The sequence below is a fragment of the Nannospalax galili genome, unplaced genomic scaffold (genome assembly GCF_000622305.1).
Source record: "Nannospalax galili isolate Female #2095 unplaced genomic scaffold, S.galili_v1.0 scaffold120, whole genome shotgun sequence".
NCBI lineage: Eukaryota > Metazoa > Chordata > Mammalia > Rodentia > Spalacidae > Nannospalax > Nannospalax galili.
In genome coordinates, this window is record NW_008350324.1 from 1794946 (window position 1) to 1818737 (window position 23792).

The following is a 23792-nucleotide window of genomic DNA, read 5'->3' on the forward strand; positions in this document are numbered from 1 at the left end:
AGAATATGACATTTATTGAGCATTAATACAATAACTTCCCAATGCCCTGCTGAGGAACTTAGTGCTATCAGGAAGATGAGACATAGACACTGTGGGAGCAGCCACACCTTGTAATTATTGTCTTGGGTTATGGAGTAGATAATATGAACTAAAGGTGAAGATGGGGACATGTTGATGTGGACTATGGTGAAGACAAAGAGTCACACAAATTGGCTTTTTACCCATCAGTATGGTTTGCATTGCTTGGAATAGGGTCACCCAGAGGGAAGACAGTGGTGACAGAAACACTTGCCATCATGGTGTCTCCAGGAAAGGCAGAGGCGGCAAGCACTGTTAAAACATGTAGTTATGAAGAGGTTCTTTGAAGGTAGAGATGGAATTATCCAGAGAGTTACATAAAATGCTTTTATGTCTTTTGCTGCTCTCCCTCTGGGCACAAGAAATAAATCGAAAAGAGGGTGGATTATTTGTACGATCAGGATGTAGCTGAAACTACATGCCTGTGGACTGTGCAGATGTTCATTTATGGTGAACTTTGCTTAAGTTACTATGATAGACTGTGGGGGATTTGTTTAGATACTGCTGTGGATGAGTGTGGATTGAAAATTTTTTAGAAGCATGTAGCACATATATAGCATGTTTAGAAATGTGGTAAAGTGCTCCCAAAAAGGCACTTAGCAGTCGTAGCAATAGTTGTCACAATTTAATAGTCGCAAAATTGTAGAGCCATTGGTAAGCATGATCTTAAGTGTTGTTCAAGATTTTAAAAGCTTTAGGGGAAACAAAACAGAACTTTTTGGAAAAGCCCAGTCTTCTGTGTCCATTTAGTCTTGTCACTGATATTTTAGTGATTCTCCTTTGCTCAGACTTCTTGCTTCTGCAGATTTTATTAACAGCCCCTTTTTCAGGCAGTGCCATTTGTATTGTCTTATCTTGTTTGTGCCAAGGCTTTAGTCTTGAAAGTCTCTAATTTATGTTATTTGCTAATTATTTGAGAGCAAAGTACATCTCATAAACTTGAGCAACACACACCCTATTGTATATATCATTACGTTATATTTCTTTATTGTACTCTCTGGTGCCACTTATAGCTTCTTTGTATGTAGTTGGCATCTACCTAAGATACAAAGAGAAGGCACCAGCAGGAAGGAAGTCTGATTCCTGGAGCCTGGAGCCTAGGTTTAGGTGTGCACTGAAAGACAAATGAAGTGGAAGAGCCAGTAACCTTCAAGGTCACAGTGCAAATGAGAAGCTACAACAATGCATCCAAGGCTCATGCCCTAATCTTAGCAAGCAAAATATGAATACTGTCTTCCCCCTAAGAAACAATAAGAGGGGGGGCTCTGAAAGTCTTAGTGTTAAGTGTGAAATAAAAAAGAAACAAGCAAACAAACAAAAAACCCAGTGGTGGTTCACTGTTTTAGTTGCTGAGTTAGAAAATCTAATTGCAGACCATGGAAAAACTCTGGAGCCCAGACACAAAGAGAAGTCTGCAGAGATAGCAGCCTGGCAGGCTTTGAAGGAGATTCTTCACCATGCCTTCCTTTTATGAACCTTACTTGCACAATACAGCTTGAAGCAGGGTATTTAAATGCCTATTTAGGGAAAGAAAGAGGTTCCCAGTCTGGCTCTTTCTCTCAGTTAATAGGCAGTGGGCTGTACACTTGTCCTGAGGGGCTAAGCTTATGCTGCTCTGTCCAGGGCTCCCTGTGTTGGTCACTGGCCTTTTCTTCCCCCATAGCTGTCGAGCTAGAAATCTTCAATGTAGTCAAGTATTTCTGTCAAACGAACTGGGCACAGAGGCATGGAGAGGCCAGACTTCCTGTCTGCCTTGTGACAGTGTACCCATATAGTCAGGACTTATGCCTGATAGTAAATTAAAATGTAGGTTTTATTTTGGAGGACAGATGAATTCAACATTTAGGCAAACAGTTAAGGGGGGAATTATTAGTTTTTAATTTTTTTGATTGATTTTTTAAAAATGTGTATGAGTGTATTGCCTGTATGTGTATAAGTGCTGTGCATTGCCCACAGAGACGAGAAGGCATCAAATCTCCTGGAACTGGAGTTATGGATGGTTGTTAGCCACCATGTGGGTACTGGGATTTGAACCCGTGTCTTCTGCAAGAACAGCCAGTGCTCTTAACTGCTGAGCCATCTCTCAACTCTGGAAATTATTCATTTTAACCATTACACATGATGTAAGAAAGATGGTTCTTAAAACACTCAGCTGTCTTAAATGCTAAGGAAAACTTTGAATTTTAATGTTTAATAATGTCTTATTTAATAGCCATGAATTGAGAAGAAAAGTCCAGTAGAAAATACATATTAATAATGAATTATAAAAAATTTCTTTGATAATCACATGACCATATTATCAGTTATATAAAGCTAGGAAGAAAAATGCAGTAACATACCTTACTTTTTTTCTGCTATGGGATTAATGTTAAGCTGAGATAATTTTGTATGATCAGATCTATCACTAGGAAGATCAATAACTGAATTAGTATTTTAGAAATAAGATGATATTCTAGCCCCATTATAGATATTCCTTATGTGAGTTAGAAGATTTTCAAAATTGAATTACATTATGTTTGGAAGGTATTCTGATCATAATTTCAGGTCAAGGTCTGAACATATGTTTATTTACTTTCCTCAGTAGAGATTTTGGGTTTTCACCAGTTTTATCTGTCCTCCAGTTTTCTTCAGGAAATTAAAAATTTCTCAAGCTTAAAATCTTCTGCTTGTTAATTTTTTTTCAGAATCTGGTAATTAATTTGCATGTTTTTACATTTGTTTAACTCTCACTCTGCTTTCCTGTGAGCTTACTGAATGAGGGATAGTGGCCCTACACCAGTAAATATAAACTAAGGCAGTTTCATTCTCCTTAAAACTTTTATTTATTTTATGAGTATGAGTGTTTTGCCTGCATATACAGAAGTGGACCCATGAGTGCAGTGCCCACGGAGATCAGAAGAGGGCATCGGATCTCCAGGAACTGGAGTTAGGAATAACTGTTAGCCGCCATGTAGATGCTGGGATCTGAAACTGGAGCCTCCACAAGAGCAGCCAGTGCTGGTAACCCTGAGCTGTCTCTCCGCTGCTGGCAGTTTCATTCTTATTTCCTTAAGAAAACCATGCCAACCAGGGCATTCACAGGAGAATCTTAAGGTCCAGGTCAGCCAGGGATGCATAACAAGGTCTTGTCTCCAGTATAGCAAGACAACAGAAAAGAAAGCTACTATTAGAACTCAAATGTTAGGTGGCTTTCCTAGGATCAAAGAGGTTGATTTAGCTGGACTAGGGATCTTTCTCTCCTTTTCTAGCTTACTGTACTATCTGATGTGTAACATTGTCTTCTTTAAGTGTTTATTTTTTTTTTCATTTGAGTTTTAAAAAAGTATTAAGGCAATGCTTGTGTGTGTGGGGGGGGAGGTGAACCAGTTTTGAAGGTAGTGTGGGAGGACGAAAGCCCTTCAATTCACCTCATTTCCTTTTGCCCCACCCCCAGAAATATTCATTATATCTTTTAGAAGATGCTAATGTGTCTGTGCTTTGGTAATTTTACTTTTAGTCCACTGGTAAATTTTTAACCCAAATTCCAAGCCAACCAACTGTGACTCTTTTAACTATTCAATGCTGGGTTTGACTTTATTTTTTAAGTAAGCGGTTCTAATGTTTTGTCAAGGAATTGGAAGGACCTCTGAAGCAAGACACAGTCCTCTGTTTACTAAAAATAGGAGGTTAAGGCATTCACCTCATGCTCCACAATATTTAAGCCTGCTGATTGGTTCCAGCACTTAGATTTCTTTCCATTAATCCTTACTACTTCTCAGCTCATTTTGTAGGCTTAAATGGAAACTATGTATCATAAATGGGCATGCTTCATGTTTATATATATAAGAAGTCTCAATGAAATCTAACCAGTTAACTAATACCTAGCACAAAGCAGGTACTTGAATGTTTAAGGCGAAATAATTTAAATTAATTCTTGGCATACTTCATCAAGAACAAGAGAGTTGGGTTAGATCATTTGTAAGGCCTTTTTTCTTAACAAATATCTGTCAGCAGAGAAGCTGATAATCTCGATGTTATATCTTGAGATCCAAGAAGCCCTTGTGTTCAACAGCTAAACTTCATTTCCCAGCAGGTGCCAGCCTATTGATGTAGTGTGGTGTTTGGTGTACTCTAGTGCCAGGTTTCTAGTTAACCCTTCCCTCTCATTGCTTGTTCCAATTAAAGGAAAATTTTTATAAATGTGGCAAGTTGTACAGTGGAACCAGAATTGGTTAGGAAACATTCAATGTGAATAAAAATAGAAACTCCAGACATTTCAGATCAGATCTATATTCTGTATAGTACACTGAGTTAAATTATAAGCCTTGTAGTATATCTGATTCTAGGAGATAGAAGACAGAAATGCGCTTTCAGTGCTGATGTAGTTGGTGGCGTGCTGTGAGAGGGATAGAGCATGGGCTGTACATAGTATTAGCTGACCCAGACTCAGGTGTGAACCCACAAACCTTGAGGTAAAATAGGAGGTTCCGTATCAGCCAGTCCTGGGGGCACAGACATGATGTTTATAAAGACTCAAAGGGGTTTATAATAGTCACCTAAAGAATCTGGTCAGATCATATGATGAAAATCTTCATTGAGGTTTAACATTGTGGTTAAAAACAGGACACAAAGGACTCTTGTTAACAAGAGTATCTGCAGAGGTGCAAACCTGCTTATTCTTCAAATAGCAAATCAAGAAACTTGCCTAGAGAACCACTTGAGTGTCTAATAAAAACCAGTGCTGGCTTGAATAGCACTGAACCAAATAAGATTTGGAAACTGAAGACTTTGGAGGTTAAAATGCCTGAGGAGCCATTTCCCAAAACTGAATTGCCACATTATTTTAGACTGCTGTCATTAATCTCATTGATTTCAGTTCACTGATTAGATGTACAAATTCAAAATGATAACAAGGTATTTCAGATCATTGTAAGCATTATTGTTGCTAGCCTCAGAAATTAGAAGGTGTGAAAATAGTCTTATCTACTCTGTAAATTAGAGTAGCATGAAATAGTATCAAATTTGCTCCTTGAGCTTTGAAGACAGAAACTCAGAAAAATTTCATAACACTCCCAGTGTTTACCAATGAAAGGGAGTCAAGAGAGGGAAATGGGCAGACTCCTTGTCTCTTTGGTATTTACTATTTCCTTTGCTTTTTATTGGCTGATTGCTGAGTCTGGATTTTTACATTTGGTTTTGGGGGAACAGTTAATGCTAATGTGATAGTAGTTTACTTGTGCTTTAAAAAATAATTTTCTGGCTGGGCGTGGTGGCGCATGCCTTTAATCCCAGTACTTGGGAGGCAGAGGCAGGCAGATCTTTGTGACTTTGAGGCCAGCCTGGTCTACGTAATGAGTTCCAGGACAGCTGGGACTACAAGGAGACCCTGTCTCAAAAAAGACAAAAAAAAAAAAAAAAAATCTAAGTAGTAATGGTTCTTCTTAAAAGTTCATTTTATTTTTAAAAAATCAAAGATATTTTAATGTGTATGAGTATTTTGCCTGTGTGGATGTATGTGTACCACTTGGGTACCTGGTGCCCATGGAGGCCAGAAGAGGGTGTTAGAACTAGAGTTACAGATGGTAATGAGCCTCCCTGGGTACTGGACACTGAACCTGGATCCTCAGAGCAGCAAGTGCTCTTAACCACAAAGCCACCTCTTCAGGCATCTAAATTTGTTTACATTTATTTATATGTGTATATATGTGTGTAGGCACATGTATGCCACAATGTGTGTGTGTGTGTGTGTGTGTGTGTGTGTCTGTATAGAGATTAGAGGACACATATGGGAATTGGTTCTTTCCTTCCACCATGTGGATTCTGGGGATTGAACTCAGCAGGCTTGGTGACAAGAGTCTCTTTTATTTTTATTTTTATGTGTATGAATATTTGGCCTGTATGTATGTGAATGCACCACATATGTGCCATGCCCACAGAGGCCAGAAGAGGACGTTGGATCCTCTGGAACTGGAATTACAGTTATGAGTTGCAATGTTAGTACTGGAAACCAAACCCGGGTCCTCTGTGAGAGCAGCTGGTGATCTTAACCCCTGAGCCATCTCTCTAGCCCTGGTGGCAAGAGTTGTCCAATGGTAGAAGGACCCTTGAAAGTTCATTTTAATTGTAGGACACTGATTTAAAAAAACAAAAGTTGTCTTTTTGCTTAGTATATTTGAATCAAGTTAAGCATGTTATGCTTAGATTTGTTAAGACTTAGCCTTGTCTGTATTGTGAAAGGAACTGTATTTTAGTGCCAGAGGCTTCCATAAATTAGTTAACTATTTCTTAACATATTAATGTCATTTAATCAAATTAGTTTAAATTGTTTTAAAACAGTGTTAGTTGAAGTCAGTTGTGACTGACTCAGCTCATTAGAAGTATAAGAAGTGGATAAAAACATTTCTTTCTTAAAAACAATTTTTGGTGGAGTTAATGTGTTTCAATCATTTGAAGAACTTTTTTTTTTATTTGAAACAATCCTTTTTTAAAAGCTTGTGGTTTTGAGACATCCTCCTCTGACCTCTGAATACTGTATGACATGGCATACCTACAATCACATGCAAGCAATACACTCATACACATAAAAACTTTAAAATAATAAATAAAATATTGCAAAAACATCCCCAAAATCTTAGGCCTAGTGAGATGAGTCATCTGGTAAAGGTGCTTCCTGTCAAGCCTGATGACCAGAGTTCACCCCCTTGGACCCACATGGTGGAGAGAATCAGTTCCTGCAGGTTGTTCTCTGACTGCCACATTAGTGCCATGGCACACCTACACCTATATATAGACACACATGCACACAGACACACACAAAATAGATTTAAAAACCTATTTAAACAATTAGTACCTTCATTTTCTGATTGAAGTTGTGTACTCAATATTGCTAGAACTAAGATATTAACTATCAGTCATTTGTTTTAGAGTGCTGAGAAGAAATCCATTCTCAATACTTGACACTTGGTTTCAAACAGTTAGTGAATTTCTAGGTTAATCCATGCCGGTTGGGATTTCTATCTGGGTGTGCTTATGTGTTTTATTTGTCATCTTGATCACCTTGGCTGTAAACCCCCTTGAAGAATGTGTGGGATCTGCTGAGAATGGTGTGGGTCATCCTCATCCCCATCATGCTGTGCCAGATAGGCAGTTTAGAGATTTGATAGACTCTTTCGTGTGCTGCTTAAGATCATGAACTTTGAGGCCAGACTACCTGGTTTCAGATCCTGGCTTTTCTGCTTAGTAGATGTTAGTCCTTAGGCAAATAAAAGTTATTTAAACCTTCCTGTTTCCATTTTTCTGTAAAAGATTATTATTGTCCCTACTTCATAGGCTTATGGGGAGAATGAAATGAATAATACCTATGAAGTGCATAGGAGAGTGCCTGACCTATTTTGTATCTGCTAATTAAATAAATTTCTCAATTTAATTCTCGTAAGACCTTGAGAGATAGATGACAGCATTCTTGTTTTACAGGTGTTATAGTAAAGTAACTTGGGCTCAGAAGATGGCTCAATGGTTAAAAACACATAACTGCTCTTCTGGAGGACTTGAGCTCAGTTCCCAGCCATCACATCAGGTAGCTCACAACTGCCTGTAATACCACCTCTTGGGGGATCCCACACCTCTGGCTTCCTGGGGTGTGCGTGTGAGTGCACGTGCGCGCGCATGCGCGCGCACACACACACACACACACACACACACACTCTCTAATTAAAAAATAAACAAATATATTTTAAAATCATTGCAATGTGTTTTTTTGTTTGTTTGTTTGTTTTTGAAGAAAAGGAAAGGAACGTGCTTCAGGCCATAAAGCTAGCCCTGTGGGTCTGGGTTATGAGACCTGTGCTGGCATTGCAGTTGCCTGTCTCAAAACAGCTTCTGCGTTTCCACATTCCCCGGGATGTCACTTCATCTGTTCTGATTCTTAGATTGCATCATGGTGAGTGAATGGTACTTACATTTTATTAAAGTTGACATAATTAGTGTCAAGTATGTGTGGAAAAATAATCAGACATCATCTACTGGGCAACAAGACCATATATGGAATTGCTTTACCTCTTGCTAAAGTGTCAAAATGTGAAAGCTTTCTAAAATTTCTGATACTTAAAAACCATTAGATCAGACCAACCATAAAAACTAGGGGAGTACTACACACAGTTTAGAATGTGAATGTGATTTTGTCCAGTCACAGTGCATGAGGGTGAAATAACATCATTGAGAAAGGAATGAGAATAATATTAAATGAATATGTTAATGAGGAGAATGACATGAAGTAGATAATTCAGAATATGTGGACTAAAGACAGATATGGGCACTTGCTCCTCCATAAAATCCTAGTTCAGTTCCCAGCACCCACTTGGCAGATCACTACTGTCTATATTCCAGTTCCGAGGATCTTATTCTCTCATCTGGCCTCTGTGAGTTCCTGCAAATATTTGGTGCACATAAATACACACAGGCAAACACATATACATGTAAATTTAGGAAAACAGTGTGCAAGGGAGTAGTATATTTAACTTAGCAGTGTTTTTGAGAAGCTTATAAAACCCATTGAAATAATAATTTATTTACATTTTTTGGTCGCTTCATTAAAGGTTTGTTTAAAAAAGCTCTTGAAAACCAACAATGCTAAAAGAGAAAAAACCCAAGAACAGAATGATGATTATAAGTATAACAGTTATTGGATGCTATAGAGTAACTTAATGCTGGTCACATGCCTCATGTATGCAGGATCCTGGGTTGGGCCATGAGTTCTGATTAATAGATAGATATTCATAGTATCTAGAAAAGTATTAAAATGAACGCATTAAATATCCTCTTCTCTTGTGTGTTGGATAAAAACAGGCAAAAGTTGATAGAACAACACTCAACTTCAACCAGTCTTCACAGAAACTTCACAGGAATAGTATTCACTTGCCTAATATGTAAAGGGAATTCAAAGGACAACATATGAGGAATATAAATTCACATTCACTAAACAAGCTAAAATAAATAATTACAAAACCAAGGGTTGTCAATACTTAAGGGTGCCCTATACACTGTAGTGCCCCTGTCACCAGGCCTTCCCCATCATGTTGAACAGTTCCCTTAAACTGCCGAGATAAACCCTTCATTCCTTAAATTGCTTCTGTCAGGTATTTTATCACAACAATGAGAAAACTAGTACAAATGGTATTGTGAAACAAACATGGTTTTTCAAAGTTGTTTCTGGGTATATTATTTATAGCTAACCCATAATGGAAACCTCTTCATATTCAACAGCAAAGCAAAAAAATATTTGTTAACATGGATTTACATTCTTATTACTCAAAGTTCTTTAATATCTAAAATATACATCTAAGTAAATATTCCAAGTGTGCATAGTGCTTCATAACTGTAACATTAACTTCCTAAAAATAAAATTTCTATCTATATTTACTTAACACCTGTAAAATGAAGGTGTGGGACAAAATGATTCCTCACACAGAATCTATTGAAGTCTGTAAACTTTTGTTTTTGTGGCTCAGAATTCTAGCTCTCCCTCAGCAGATATTAGACTGATGACTGATGTGTTGAGTGCAGTGCCCAATATTTTCTGTAAGATGTCAGCCACCGGAGGTAAAAAGTAGACAGATTATAAATTACTGTGTCATAAAACTAGTTGGTGAAAACCCACATATTTTTGTAGTGTTTCTTTTCTAGTAATTTCTTGTTTTTATAAAATATGTAAATGAAATATTAAATCACATGGGTTCACATGAGTGTGTGAGTGTGAGTGAGTGAGTGTGTGTGTGTGTGTGTGTGTGTGTGTGTGTGTGTGTATTTATATATCCCTCACCCAGTACTGGGGATTGAGCCTAGGTCCTCAAACATGCTAGGTAAGCACTCTACCACCGAACTATATCCCCAGCTCTTAACAAATTTTTTTTTTTCTTTGAACTTTTGAGACAGGGTCTCACTTCCTTGCCCTAGGCAGGCACTTATTGATGCTGGAACTCTGGGCAAGAATGTGAAGCTTGGCAAGGTTTTGTTGGTACTTCAGGTAGGTCACATGCTGCTTGGAGTCAAGGAACCTGAGTATGTTGAGAAAACTAGCCATGACTTGAAAAGAAAAGTGGCTCCACAGCATCTGCTAGGGAAAGTTCTCTGTGTAGATTGGTAACTGCCAAAAAGTCTTAGTTCCAAGTATCACCTTTAATAGGGCATTGCTTGCTGGAATCCATCCTATTCCTGGCTTTGTAGCATCTGTTTTATGAATTGTTGAAGAAAAGGATGTTTAGATCAGAGCTGGTGGTGCTGTGTGGTTGTACACAGCAGTACAGGCTTGCTTCAGGGAGAATACAAACTGGGTCCTTCACATGTAAATTGAGTTCAAATCCAAAACCTTGGTGTTTTGTAAAGGACACATGGAAAGCCAGTAAAGTCAGAGTTCTTCCTCCGAGTATAGCTATTGTGAATTTTAGGGGAAATACAGGGGCTGAGGGGTCCTAAAGCAGATTTCTACTGTCCTGTTTATCATATTGTCAATGTTTTGTCAGCATACTGTTGATTGAAGCTTGCAGTTCTTTATTGCTTTGGAATTCCTAGACAGGAGGGTTTGTTTGACAGATGAGTCTGATAAATTATGACCAGCTAAATACAGTTTTAGAATCAGATTATTAATAATTTCTTTTTTTTCTGCTATCTTTTTTTTTTTTTTTTTTTGTCTTTTTGAGACATGGTCTCTCTGTAGCCCCAAGCTGGCCTGGAACTCACTATGTAGACCAGGCTGGCCTTGAACTCACAGAGATCCTCCTGTCTCTGCCTTCCGAGTGCTGGGATTAAAGGCATGCACCACCACGACTGGCTGTCTTTTTAAATTTAATTCTCCATGCTTTCTATCCAAACTGAACAATATTTTCCATTTTACAAATTTACATGAGAAAACTCCAGAGTACAAATAAAGAGACCTGTTTTTTTTTAAAATATTATTTTTATTTTATGTGTATGCGTGTATTGCCTGCATGTAGGTAAGTGCACCAGTGTTGTGCAATGCCTGCGGAGAACAGAAAAGACTAATGGATCCCCTGGAACTGGAGTTACAGACAGTTGTTAGCTGCCATATGGGTGTTGGGATTTGAACCCGGGTCTTCTGCAAGAACAATTAATGTTCTTATCCGCCAAGCCATCTCTCCAGCCCCAAATTGGCATTTCTTTTTAAAGCTCACGTTAAGCCGGGCTTGGTGGTGCATGCCTTTAATCACAGTACTTGGTAGGCAGAGGCAGACTGACCTCTGTGAGATCATGTCTTGCCTGGTCAAGTTCCAGGCCAGCTGGGGCTACAGGGAGACCCTGTCTTTAAAAGCAAAACAAAAACAAACAAATAAAAAAAAAATCAAACACCCAACCCAAACAAACAAAACCACAAAGCTCACTGTAAGGTTTTAATGAGCCTTGCTGTTTTCCAGCTTGTTCTGGCTTTGAGTCCTTGACAGCTGCCAGATACACCTGAGGCTGATTCCAGAAGACACAGAGAACTTCCTGTGCTAGATGAACAAGTCTGAACTTCCCATTAGAGGCCAGTATGCTCATTGTTGAGACATTTCCTTTATTTACCTTCCCCCAGATCACTAGGCAAAGATGAACTTTGGTCTGAGAGTTCATATAGTAATGGTGTAACGACATCTAAGAGTGGCTTTAGAGACTAGGACTGGTTTTAAGTCCAGTACTTTTCATATTTTCTATCTAATACCTCAGGTATGAAGTAAATTAACATAAAAAACTCCCAGGAGCAATCTCTTTGTTGCCATTTATTGAGTCTTGCTGCAGTGGTTTAAGCAATTAAGATCTTGTATGTACTTACGCCCTTCAGTCCTCTAATCTTGTGAGGTAACAGCTGTTGTCTATAGATGGAATGCTGAAGTATCTGATGACATATTAGATACTTTTCTCACTGCTGTGACAAAATATCTGACAAAAGCAACTTACTGAAGGAAGGGTTTGTTGTGACTCAGTTTGCAGGAAAGGTGAGGCAGTGGGAGCAGCTCTAGCTGTGGCAAAGGCAGCGTGAGAGCCGGTCCCACTACACCTGCAGCCAGGAAGCAGAGAGACAGATAGAGGTGCACAGCTGGGCTCTTGTTTTCCTTTTTTATTTAGTCAGGGGCCTAGACCATGGGGTGGTGCTGCCCACATTCAGGGTAGGTATTCCCTCTTCAGTTAAACCTCTCTGGAAATACCCTCCTGAACATACACATAGGTGTGTCTTCTAGGCTCTAATGGCAGGAAGTTTTAATAAGTGATGTTGATTGCCATGCCATAGATCCAGGTTGTTCTGAATCTAAAACCTGTGCTTTTCTACAGCAGCAGTATTGTAATGAATAGCTCTTGCAGGGGCATAAGAAGTATTTATTCCCTTTTTTCAGGTTCATCACATCATATTCATTGGATGTGTAGTAAATGTGACTGGAGATAAGCAGATACTCATTGAGTAGTGTTTACTGGCATCTAATATCTACCATTTTTATTTCATCTTATTTTCTGATTGAGGAACCTCATATAATTGTTCAAACAGTTTGTTGAAGCTCGAGGGAGAAATGCTATAACTTAGTGCCCCTTCCTCCATGAATTACAACATTGTGTCTGTTTTATAACACACACAATACACTAGTATCAGTCAGGTACCACACTTCATTGGTCCATCTCTCTCCCTTTTTTTCTCTTTGCCTTCTAAAATAATTATTTGTTTCTTGACAGTGTTTCACTGTGTAACTCAGTCTCAGCTCAAACTCGTGATCCTCTTGCTTCAGCTTCCCAAGGGCTGAGATTATAGGCCCAGCTCTCCATACCCACCTTGTTACTTCATTGGTTTTGTGATGTGCCCCTTGATACGTTTGTATAATTTTAATTACTTATTACAGTAATACTGTGTGTGTCATTGATATGTGTGTGGGACAGGGGAGTGTGTGTGGAGGTCAGTGGACAACTTTGTAGAGTTAGTTCCCTCCTATCTTTACATGGGTTCCAGAGATTGAACTCAGATTTTCAGGCTTGTGTGACAAGCACTTTACCCACTGAGCAGTCTAACTGGTCTCTTAAGCTGTCCCCTGTTATACTTTTAACCTCTCAAGCTGTGGTGTTTCTTCTATAGATTATTTATACTTTATTATTTTTAATTGGTTAGTAAAATAACTATTTTACTAATACAGTTGGTAATAACTATAAATAACATATTTGTTGACTTGATTTCTTAGATTTGATGATACTTTGAGGCACATGTATAAAGTTAGAAAAACAAGTATATAAATTTGAGGTTATATGTTTATTCTCTTTTTTTTAACTTTAGGTAGAACTATGCAATAAAGATGACTTTGCAAATTTTATCTCCCCTGCTTGGAACTCTTGGACTACCCATCATCTGAGTTACCGGGTGTATCCTTGCTAGAAATGTCCTTTCCCAAGACATAAATAACTGTGGACCATATTAGAATTGTTAAGTTAGATGAGCTCTTACCTTATGATCTCCAAAGATGTCATAGAGACCTATATGGCCTCTGTACTCATTTCTTTTTAAAGACAGGTTCTGCCATAGCTCCATCTTTCCTGGGACTCACTATGTAGACCAGGCTGGCCTGGATCTCACTGAGATCTGCCTGCCTCTACCTCTTGAGTGCTGAGCTTAAAGATGTGTACCACCATACCTGGAGCCCATGCTCATTCTGATGTGTACCTTGCACTTGGCTTTGAACTCATTGAGTGAACCTTTGGTAGTACTGGGGACAGCGTCATTCATTTTGACCCTGTTAATCCTCTAAATTCTCCTGAATGAATGTGGTGAGTTCAGTAGTCATTTGCACAGTCACTAAATCTGGTTCTCACATTTGCAGGATGTCCTGGCTTGTAACATACTCTTCTCTGTGGACTGTTAGGGTTGTGCATGTCCTGCCTCCAGTGTTCACTTTGCCCCAATGGTTATTTCTACCAAACATTCACCATTTTCTCATCACCTTTGGTAGAGCAATCCCTGATTTTATCAGTGTATTTTCTTTGTATTGCTCCTGGGTTTGTTAACTCTGTTAAGAGTTTATCATCATAAAACTCTCTAAAGGGGTGTTAGGAAACAGCAATAGATGCTAGAGCTGCTGCTTGGGAGATACGTGCCCTCTGTTGGTGGCTGATAAGAGTTAATGTCTTTTCTTTTAGAGATTTTTCTTTTCATTATAAAAATTATAATGTTGAAGATTCATAAGTTTTATGTTACATTTTGTTACAGTTAGAAACTTCAGGATTTTGTAAGGAAATTCTGTATTTAATTAAAAAATAATGCTTTTACACTATGTACAGGAGTCTTTTTTCTTTAAAAATGTAATAATAATATAGAAATGTATGGAACAAAATTATGTTAAAAGGAACACAACAAACTTAGAGTAAAGCAGTTAGTCTTTAGAAGCAAGCAGCACATTTAATAAAATTCACTGGACAGGCCTAAAGATATGAGTCCAATTCTCATAATTCCATGAAAATATACCCTTACTCTTTCTTTTTACTTGTACAGGTGTGAAATGACTTTTCCTTGCACAATGAGTTCTTTTCTTAGATCATAGACCATATAAAAGAAACAGCCTCTTTAGTGTTTCATTGGAAACTATTAGTGTGCCTCTTAAAGAAACTCTTCAATTATTTTACTGTTGTGCTTCCTAGGTGTACACGGTTTTCATTATTAGTGTCTTAGTAGAAGAGAAGAAAATGTGAGCGTGTGAACCCAACTTGAGATGCATTACGGATGCATTTGTATCCTTGTCTCCTGCTACCTTACTCCTGCTTGTGTGTTTACAAGCAGATTCTGCAGAATCGTGTGCTTCGGTAGCTGCTTCTCGTGCACAAAGAGAGAGCTGTAGTTGAGCAGAAAAACTACAGCTGACGCACTGTTTTCTTCCCTGCATTTGTGCACTGCTGCAGTAGAGCAGCTGTCATTGTGTCTGCACAGTTCTGTTTTTCCCAAAACTGCCTGTGGCAATTTGTACTCATACATTATTACCCAAGAGTTTTGCAAGCAATAAAATAATGTTTCTGACTACTTAATGGCCTAATGTGATTCCCTTTTCAGAGAAGCAGCAAAGTAGTAGACTCCTTTCACTTTTCCTCTTCGCTGACCATGCAATATTAGGCCTGTTGGGACACGTTTCTTGATGTGCTGCCAGAATGCAAAGGGAGATGCTACTGTAGAATAATCATATTTTCTTTGGATTCTTACGCTGTCTTTATAAGCAAATCTCAGATATGGTCAGGAAAGATATTAAATATTCTGTATGTAACCTTGCCTAGTATGGACATTTATTAATATGATATCTTATGCTTAACATAATGTTTGAACTTTATCTTCAGGTCATATTGTAAAAAAATCAATAAGACATTGTGATGGTGGAGTGAAGCTTTTGTTCTTGCCATCCATTTGTTAAATTCAACATAATGTGCAAGTCTGCATCTTAAGACCCTACTATATAGAAACTGTTATTTTAGGAATTTTTTATATATTCATTTATGTATGTGTATACATATGTCTTTAAAAGAGCCTATTGTACTCCACATGTGCTCGATACTAGGGGTGTAGAGAGGGTAGCAAGAGTGTGGGGAATTTCAGTGCAGAATGGGTGTCAAATGGAAATGCTCTGAGGAGGGATCAGCTCTTTAGGCAGTCTGGTCCTGTTGGAGGCTAATTTGCTTTGTTGTGTGTTAAGCAGTTTTCCTTGTCTCTCTTCCGAAGCAGTCCTGTGTGCGATGTGTTCAGTATTACTGAGACCCTGGGACTGCCCTTCTGAGTTTCAGACATCCCTAAGCTTTTGCAGGAGCCTCTTGCTTTCCTCACCACAGTTACTTTCCCATGATGCCAGAATTCCAAATTGTTGAGCAGCCTCTCTTTGTAAGAAGAAAGTACCACTATTTATGTTTTTATTATAGTAATGTCATGGTAGTGCCACAGTTAATGACATGCATGTACAACATTGCAGAGCTGCGTGTTTTTATGTTTTTTTCTTGGGAATGTAGTGTTTAAAAAAAGATTTTTGCCTGGGGCTAGAGAGGTGGCTCAGCAGTTAAGAGTATTAGCTGCTCTCACAGAGGGTTCTGGGCTCTGTTCCCAGCACCTACATGGTGGCTAACAACCCATCTTTAACTCCAGTTCCAGGGGATCTGATACCCTTTTCTGATCTCCATGGGCATTGCATGACACGGGTGCACTCACGTACATGCAAGCAATACACTCATACACATAAAAATACATAAAATAAAAAAGACTTTTGCTTGATTAGTGTTAGCTCCTTTGATGACCGTTAGGTTAGTGAGAGTCAATTTTAGAGGTAAGTGAAACTAGATTCATTATATAGACCCATCTTCATTTTTTAAATTCCCTCAAGCCACAGGTATTTCCTTAGCACTCACTGTTAGTTGGAAAGTATGATCTGCTGTGCTCCTTTTAAGGTTGGCCAGAAACCAGTTCAGATGTTACCTTTCCTGGGTGGGATTAGATGGGGTGGAACACAGATGCCCTAAGTAATACAACATCAAGTAGCACAATACTGTCCCAAGAAGCCAGGGAGAGTACTACAAAGACATGCTTCAAGTCAGGTGAGGTTGTCCTGGGCTGTATCCTGTAGAACCTGCAGGAATAATCTTGAATATATTTTGTAAAATAAAGTGGACAGAAAAGGGGGAGTAATTATTTTGGAAGAAGACAGCAAAGTATCCACTTTGTTTAAGAGATCTTGTGGATTTGATTGGCTGAGAGGAAGTAGCCTTCAGGTGTGAGAGTTCTAGAACCCTGCCATGGGAGGGTCTATGAGGTTATCTGAGTGACAGTAGCCTTCCCCACAGCCTGGACTTTGTGGGATCCCCTCCATTTAAAAAAGATTTGGAGGTACAGTGTTGAATTTCCCACATAAGGAGAATAATATTGCTGAAAAGAATTTGCAAACTGATGGAAGAGAACTGATTCAAATTATTAGTGTGTATGTGACTTTGCAATGCTTTCTAATTTGGATTTTGGAGTGAATTTTCTAATATGTATACTAATATGCTTATTTAAGTTGCAAGAGTTAAGTCCATTTCCAAACTCAAATGAAGTAATTTGGAATGTGTGCTGATGAAGGTAGTTTCATTTTTATTAATTTTAGCAACTATTATGTCTTGACCATTATCACTTGATTTCATCTTGTTGAATGTATCTCTGTGAAGTAGTCTATAAATTTTCTTTTTATTTTACAGCACGGACAACTGAAACACAAAGAGGTTAATTTACTTATGGCATCTAATATAAATAAATAGGGTCTGCCCAATCACATGTCCCTCTAAAATTGCCTTTTTAAGTGCAGAACAGTTGAGAATTTATTATATACTCTAAAACAGACACTTAAAATATACAGAAGCACATCTGGGTTAAGAAATTTATGTGGATAATTCTATAAGGTGGTATAATCAGTGAGTCAATTGACTCATGAGATTGAGTCAATCTCATGACTTGGAAGAAAAAAGGAGTTAAATCTTTGCCCTGCCAAGTTGTTTTAAAATTACTTAGAACAAGACAGGTGTAGTGACATATACCTTTAATCCCAGGACTTGGGAGACAGAGAGGCAGGTGGATCCCTGTGAGTTCCAGGCTAGCTTGGTCTACATGGTGAGTTCCAGGCCAGCTACAGCTGTATAGTAAGACCCTGTCTGAACAATAAAAACAAACAACAACAAAAAGAACTACATAGAACAAATTAAATTATAGATAAAAAAGGTTATCTATAGTCTTACCAAATTAGTTTCTTTAAACCCATACAGAAGGTTTCTGGTTAGTGTTCATTATGCTGTGGACATGTGTTGAGGCTCAGGGATGGACAGGGCCACAGGAAGCATGAAATAAACATGTTCTTTGTTTCATGGTGATATCATGGCTTCATGCCACAGCTTTCTTCTCATCCCTTTGTTTTTGCTTTCACTTTTCTTCCATGCATTAGTGATTGTACAAAAGTCAGGGCTCCAAGAAGCAAGTAGTGTATGATGTATGTGAGTGTGCATACTTAAGAATGGTCTAGACCAAAACTCCTTTCCCAATGCATTCTAATAATGCACAGTTAAATCATTAAATTATTGATATGTATACTATTTCTCCCAACATCCTGAGCCTTAAAATGTTTCTCTAATTTTTTTATCCTAAATTGGTGTATTTAACACAAAGTAGCACCACTTTAGGCCATTTAATCCTGATCTGACAAAAAGAGCATTCTTGGCCATTGCCTTTTTGCCTGTTTTTATTATTTTTTAAAAATTAACTTAAAAAAATCAATTGAGGCTTTTATAGAAGTTTGGGTTCTCATTGACAACCTCTTCAGCTCCTTTGAAGTGTTTCAGAGAAGGATGGGAGTGGCCCTTGATGAGCGGAGGAGCCTGGGCAAGTGTCCTGCCCTTAGTTCCTGTCCTCAAAACATGCAGATATCTCTGCTAACTGTACTGGAACCGTGACACTGGAAGCCTTTTTGCCTTCAGTTGAAGTAAGACAGAGATGTTCCAAGCATTTGGTTGAAGGGGGTAGTTTAGGAACATAGCTTTTTTTCTTTCATATTTAAATTTTTATTATATAAAAAGTAAGTGTAAATCAGTTTTAAAATATAATTTAAGGCCTTTTTCTCAGTGCCTTCTGTGTTTTTGCTTCTCAACCTTAATTTTTCATTAATCTTTCACTATTAATTAAACTTGGTGTCTTTTATGCTATAAAACGTCTTATTATTATTATTAATTAATATTTTTGGTCTTTTTGAGACAGGGTCTCCCTGTAGCCCCAGCTGGTCTGGAACTCACTATGTAGACCAGGCTGGCCTTGAACTCACAGAGATCCACCTGCCTCTGCCTCCGGAGTGCTGGGATTAAAGGCATGCGCCACCATGCCTGGCTATCTTATTATTTTTTAAAATACTTTATTATTTTTATTTTATGTGTATGAGTGTATTGCCCAGCAGTCAGTGCTCTTAACTGCTGAGCCATCTCTCCAGCCCCTTTTATTTATTATTTTTATTTTATGTGTACGAGTGTATGGCCTTCATGTATGTAGGTGCACCCGTGTCGTGCAATGCCGTGGAGGTCAGAAGAGGGCATCAGATTCCCCTGGAGCTGGAGTTAAGGACAGCTCTTAGCCTCCATGTAGGTGCTGGGAATTGAACCCAGGTCTTCTGCAAGAGTAGGTAGAGCTTTAGCCACTGAGCCATCTCTCCAGCCCCATAAAACATCTTTATAGTATAAGTGTCACTCTGGTCCATGTGAGGTGGTGTGTGTGTGTCTGTAATCTCAGCACTCGGGAGGCTGAGACAAAAGTATTGCCATGAATTCAAGGCTAAGCAGGAAAACAGTAAAACTGCCCCCCCGCAAAGTGTGTGCATGTAGTACATACCCTTGGCGTAAATTATAGTTATGCCAAGGGTTCATGGATCAGTTTGCAAAACAAGAGAATTACTTGTGTGTGGATGGGTGGGTACAATAATATGTGAAAATTCTTGAATGCTAAGTCTCAAAGTCCATCAAAGCACCATTTGTTCTACCACTCTACTGCTGTTTTACAGTTGGCTAGATTATTTACATGAGCAGAATTCTCTTTCTAGAAACATTGGTTCCTACTAGCAACTTATCTCTGAAAGAATGGTTTCCAATTGATTTTTTTTTTTGATGATCCTCATAAAAATATTTTGGAAAGTCATAAAAAGGGGGATTGTGCATTATCTAGTCTGTCTTTTTCCATTTTAGAGATTACACAGTGGAAGATCTTTTTGCCAATTGATGCCATACTACAAGCTCCTCTCTTAACCTGTAACAAGTGGAATTGTTTTATATATATTTAGACTTAACTGTATAGACTTGTCAGCACAGTAATTGTATAATCTTACGTCCAGTATGTATCCAGAGGAAATATTTTTAATTTAAGAAGTTTAACGTTGCTTAGGTTAATATAAACAAAACAAGACATTTTATTTTTGCCTTTATTTACAACATAATGAGAGATCAGTTGAAGAGGAAGCCACGTCGCTAATGGAATGTCAATATTTATATAGCTCTAAAATCAAACCCAGGGCCTTATACATGCTGGACAAGTGCTGTATCATTGAGCCACACCCTATCCCTGGAATGACAAATCTTAACATCTTTATTTTTCAATCTGATATATTTAGACTTCTTAAGTAAGAAATAATGTCCCTTTTCAGTATAAGTTTGTTAATAGATTATTTTCTTATTTATTTATTTATTTATTTATTTACTTACTGTCTATATCATGAAGAAAATATATTCTATGTCTTTTGGTTGGCAGTAGTTGAATTTTTTGAATAATTTAAAACTCTTTCTTTTAGACATCTTCCCAGAAACTACCTGTGAATTCCTAGGTAGCTCAGTGATTTAAAATAAGACTAAAATTTTATTTTTCAATCACTAGAAATTGAAGGGAAAATTTCCCACACTTCTTTCCTAATTTTAGATATTTTGATAGTCTGAGATTGTTCAGTAGAAGAGTCACAACATCTCATAATGTTAGGTCTCCATTTCTCAGACTACCCTAGAAAGTTCTCCTTAAGCAAAGTGCTGATGATAGTCCTTGGGCATCAGCAGTCAGAGGGTTCCCAGCTGTGGATCCTTAACCTACAATAACAGTTATCTAACCACACCCTGGTGATCTCCCATCAGAGTCCCAGAGCTGTGACTCTGGAGATGTTGTACCCATCATAAGTACCATAGTACTTATTTCTTTGTCTTCTTTTTGTAACTTTCATGTGGAACATGTCAGCTGTCTGAGGAGGATTATTAGCTCTGATCTTTTGGGGACTCTCACCTGTCTTTTAGGATTTATTTTCTGGCATGTGTGTTTCAACAACTTAGAATAATCATCTACAGCTATTCCTTCAGGTGTTGGGCAACATCGTTTTCTGCTAAATGACTCAGTTAGCTTTCCCCTGTGGTTCTGTTGCTGGTCACTTTTGCTTCCGGGTTAACCCATTTTATACAGTTACATATATTTAAAATCTAAAGAAGTAAAAAGATAACTTTTACTGCTTTACCAGAACTATTGTGGTTCTTATATGTTACTTCTTGGAGGAAATACAACCTAAAATAGAGACATATCTGCAGTATAGTCCAGAATTTAGCCAACTTGTTGAGTTAAAAGATACATTAAACAGGTCTGTTAAATTTTAAGAAATGAAAGATCACAATCCAGTGCAGAAATTTATTTTATCTCTAGTAATTCATTTCTCTAGGACCATTAGGAACAATTTGAATTAGTGTCCAAGATTATAATTTCTGTTTTCTAAATGTGCAGTCGTTTAGGATTTGATAAAATATAATTTCTTGTTGAGACTATAGCTTAAGGTTTAGAACATTCATCCTATCATGCACTATATCCTGGGGCTTGATGCTCAGTACTAGGAGGAAAAGTAATTTCTTTACGGGGGTATTTTATTTTATTTTATTTATTTATTTTTTGAGACAGGGACTCACTCTGCAGTCCTGACTATCCTGGAACTTACTTTGTAGTCTAGGCTGGCCTCCAACTCAGAGATCCTCCTGCCTCTGCTTCCCAAGTGGTGTGATGTGATTAAAGGCATGCACTGCCATTCCCACCTGAAAAGTAATTTCTTGAAGAATGTTAGATCTTGTCTGATGATGGTCCTCATATTCATCAATTGCAGCTTGTCAGAATTCAAATTGAATAAATGCAGTTTGGTTGAGTGAGTTTACTATCACAACAGAAGACATGGATTCTTGTACATAATGGTACCTTAAATACAGACAGCCACTATAAATGAAGTGTTTATTTATGAATCAGATTAAGAAATGCATACAATATTAAAAGTTTAGATTTATTTAGCTGCTGTCCCATACCAAAATCCGCATGTGTTCTCATGTGCTCTGAGTTCTCAGAGCTGTCAAGCTATACTTGATTAGCTGTAGTCATGCCTTCTCCCACCCAAAAGAACCATGTCAGAACTTACTAGTTTTCTCACCAGATCCCACTCCTTTGGGATTGTACTCAGAATGCCAGCATGTTTGTTAGTATTTGTTAGCCTTGCCATCATCATCACAATCCTGTGTACTTGGCACTAAATAATTATGTGGGTTATTGGTCTAAATCTAGGAGTAATTTCCACTGAAAATCTAGGTGAGTCCCATTGTTCTGATGGTACAGCAAAGGCTACACATCGAGTGATTTACACAAGGGCATGCATTTACTCAGTGCCACAAGCAGATCTCAAATTTGGGCATGATTCCAACACCTTTGCTTGTAATTGTTATACTCTTGATTCTGATATCCCTTAGAGCATTGCTGGTAATGAACTTAACCTTTTGGCTGCCAGCAGCTCACTAAACAGCCGGTAAGAGCGTGCTGGTGAGATGGCTCAGCAGCCAGTTGGGAGAATCACATGAGCTTGAGCATATGTGCACAAGCACACATACATACATACTCAGGCACACACTCAAACATTTTTGCACTCATAAACACATGTACACACACATACACACTCATATGCTCTCATGCACACACATACATGCATGTACACACCCTGAGCATACACACATGCACTAACATATGCAAACGCTTAACATACACAGACACAGACACTGAATGTGAACTGCTCTTGGTGTTTAGTCTGCTCCTGTTTACTGTGGGAGTCTGTGGTGCTCATGATCCTCATTTTGGGCATTTAGGAAACTTATTAATAAGTTGGTGAGTTAACTCATTTTAGAGTGGCCCTGGCATTTTCCAGTGGCTATACAATTCATTAGTTTGTGACTCTTTGATTGGAGGGGCCATCTGGAAACATTGTTATGATATTGGTACCAACAGAAGGTAATGTTTACCATCTAAAGAACTAACTTATTTCATGACCATGTTTCATTCTTTCATATTTACAAATTTGTGTGTTGGTGTGTTTATTTTTCTGAGTGGCCCATATTTGAATGATTGTATTTGGAATGAGCTTTCTGATAAAAACAGATACTACACTTGATCTTAGCCAAAAGGCTGAGAAGCAATTAAAACGAGCTTTCTCAGGGCTGGAGAGGTGGCTCAGCAGTTAAGAGCACTGACTGTTTTTGCAGAAGACCCAAATTTGAATCTCAGCACCCACATGGCAACTAACAACTGTTGTAACTCCAGTTCCAGGGGATCTGACTCCCTCTTCTGTCCTCTACGGGCATTGCAGGACATGGGTGCACTCACCTACCTGCAGGCAATACACACATACACATAAAATAAAAACCAAAAAAGAAAAAACAAATCTAGCTTTCTGAAATCACTTACTGCAATTACTTTTAAGCTTTCTATTGAAATAAGGCTTTATAACATGAATGCACCTTTATGTGTAGCACTGGGACTAAGGAATAGAGCATTGCCATCTTGCAAGAAGTTCCTTTGTATCTCCTGAGCACTACCTCTCCTCAAAGGAAACACTATTTTTTTTTTGTTGTTGTTGTTGTTTTTTCTCAAAAGATAGGGTTTCACTGTGTAGCCCTGACTGGCCTGAAACCCCCTATGTTAAGCAGGTTGGTCTAGAACTCACAGAAATCCACATGCCTCTTGCAGCCTCTCAAGTGCTGGGACTAAAGGAATGCACTACCATGCCTGTCTCAGGAAACACTATTTTAATAACATTGTAGAGTCTACAGTTTTGCCTGTTTATGAGCTTTATTGATGTAGAATCATACGCTCTATTCAGTTCTCTGTCTACCTTCTTTCTCTGTAATTATGAGATTTCATCTATGTA

The 23792-nt window shown here is 38.2% G+C and overlaps 1 protein-coding gene and 1 pseudogene across 1 annotated transcript in view; one reads left to right on the forward strand and one right to left on the reverse strand.

Annotated features, from left to right (window-relative positions):
* The window catches only part of Med13l (mediator complex subunit 13L), a 352308-nt gene that overhangs the window by 219222 nt on the left and 109294 nt on the right, over positions 1-23792 (forward strand). The gene's annotated exons all lie outside the window — the stretch shown is intronic.
* On the reverse strand, positions 22854-23062 carry LOC115072784 (annotated as a pseudogene).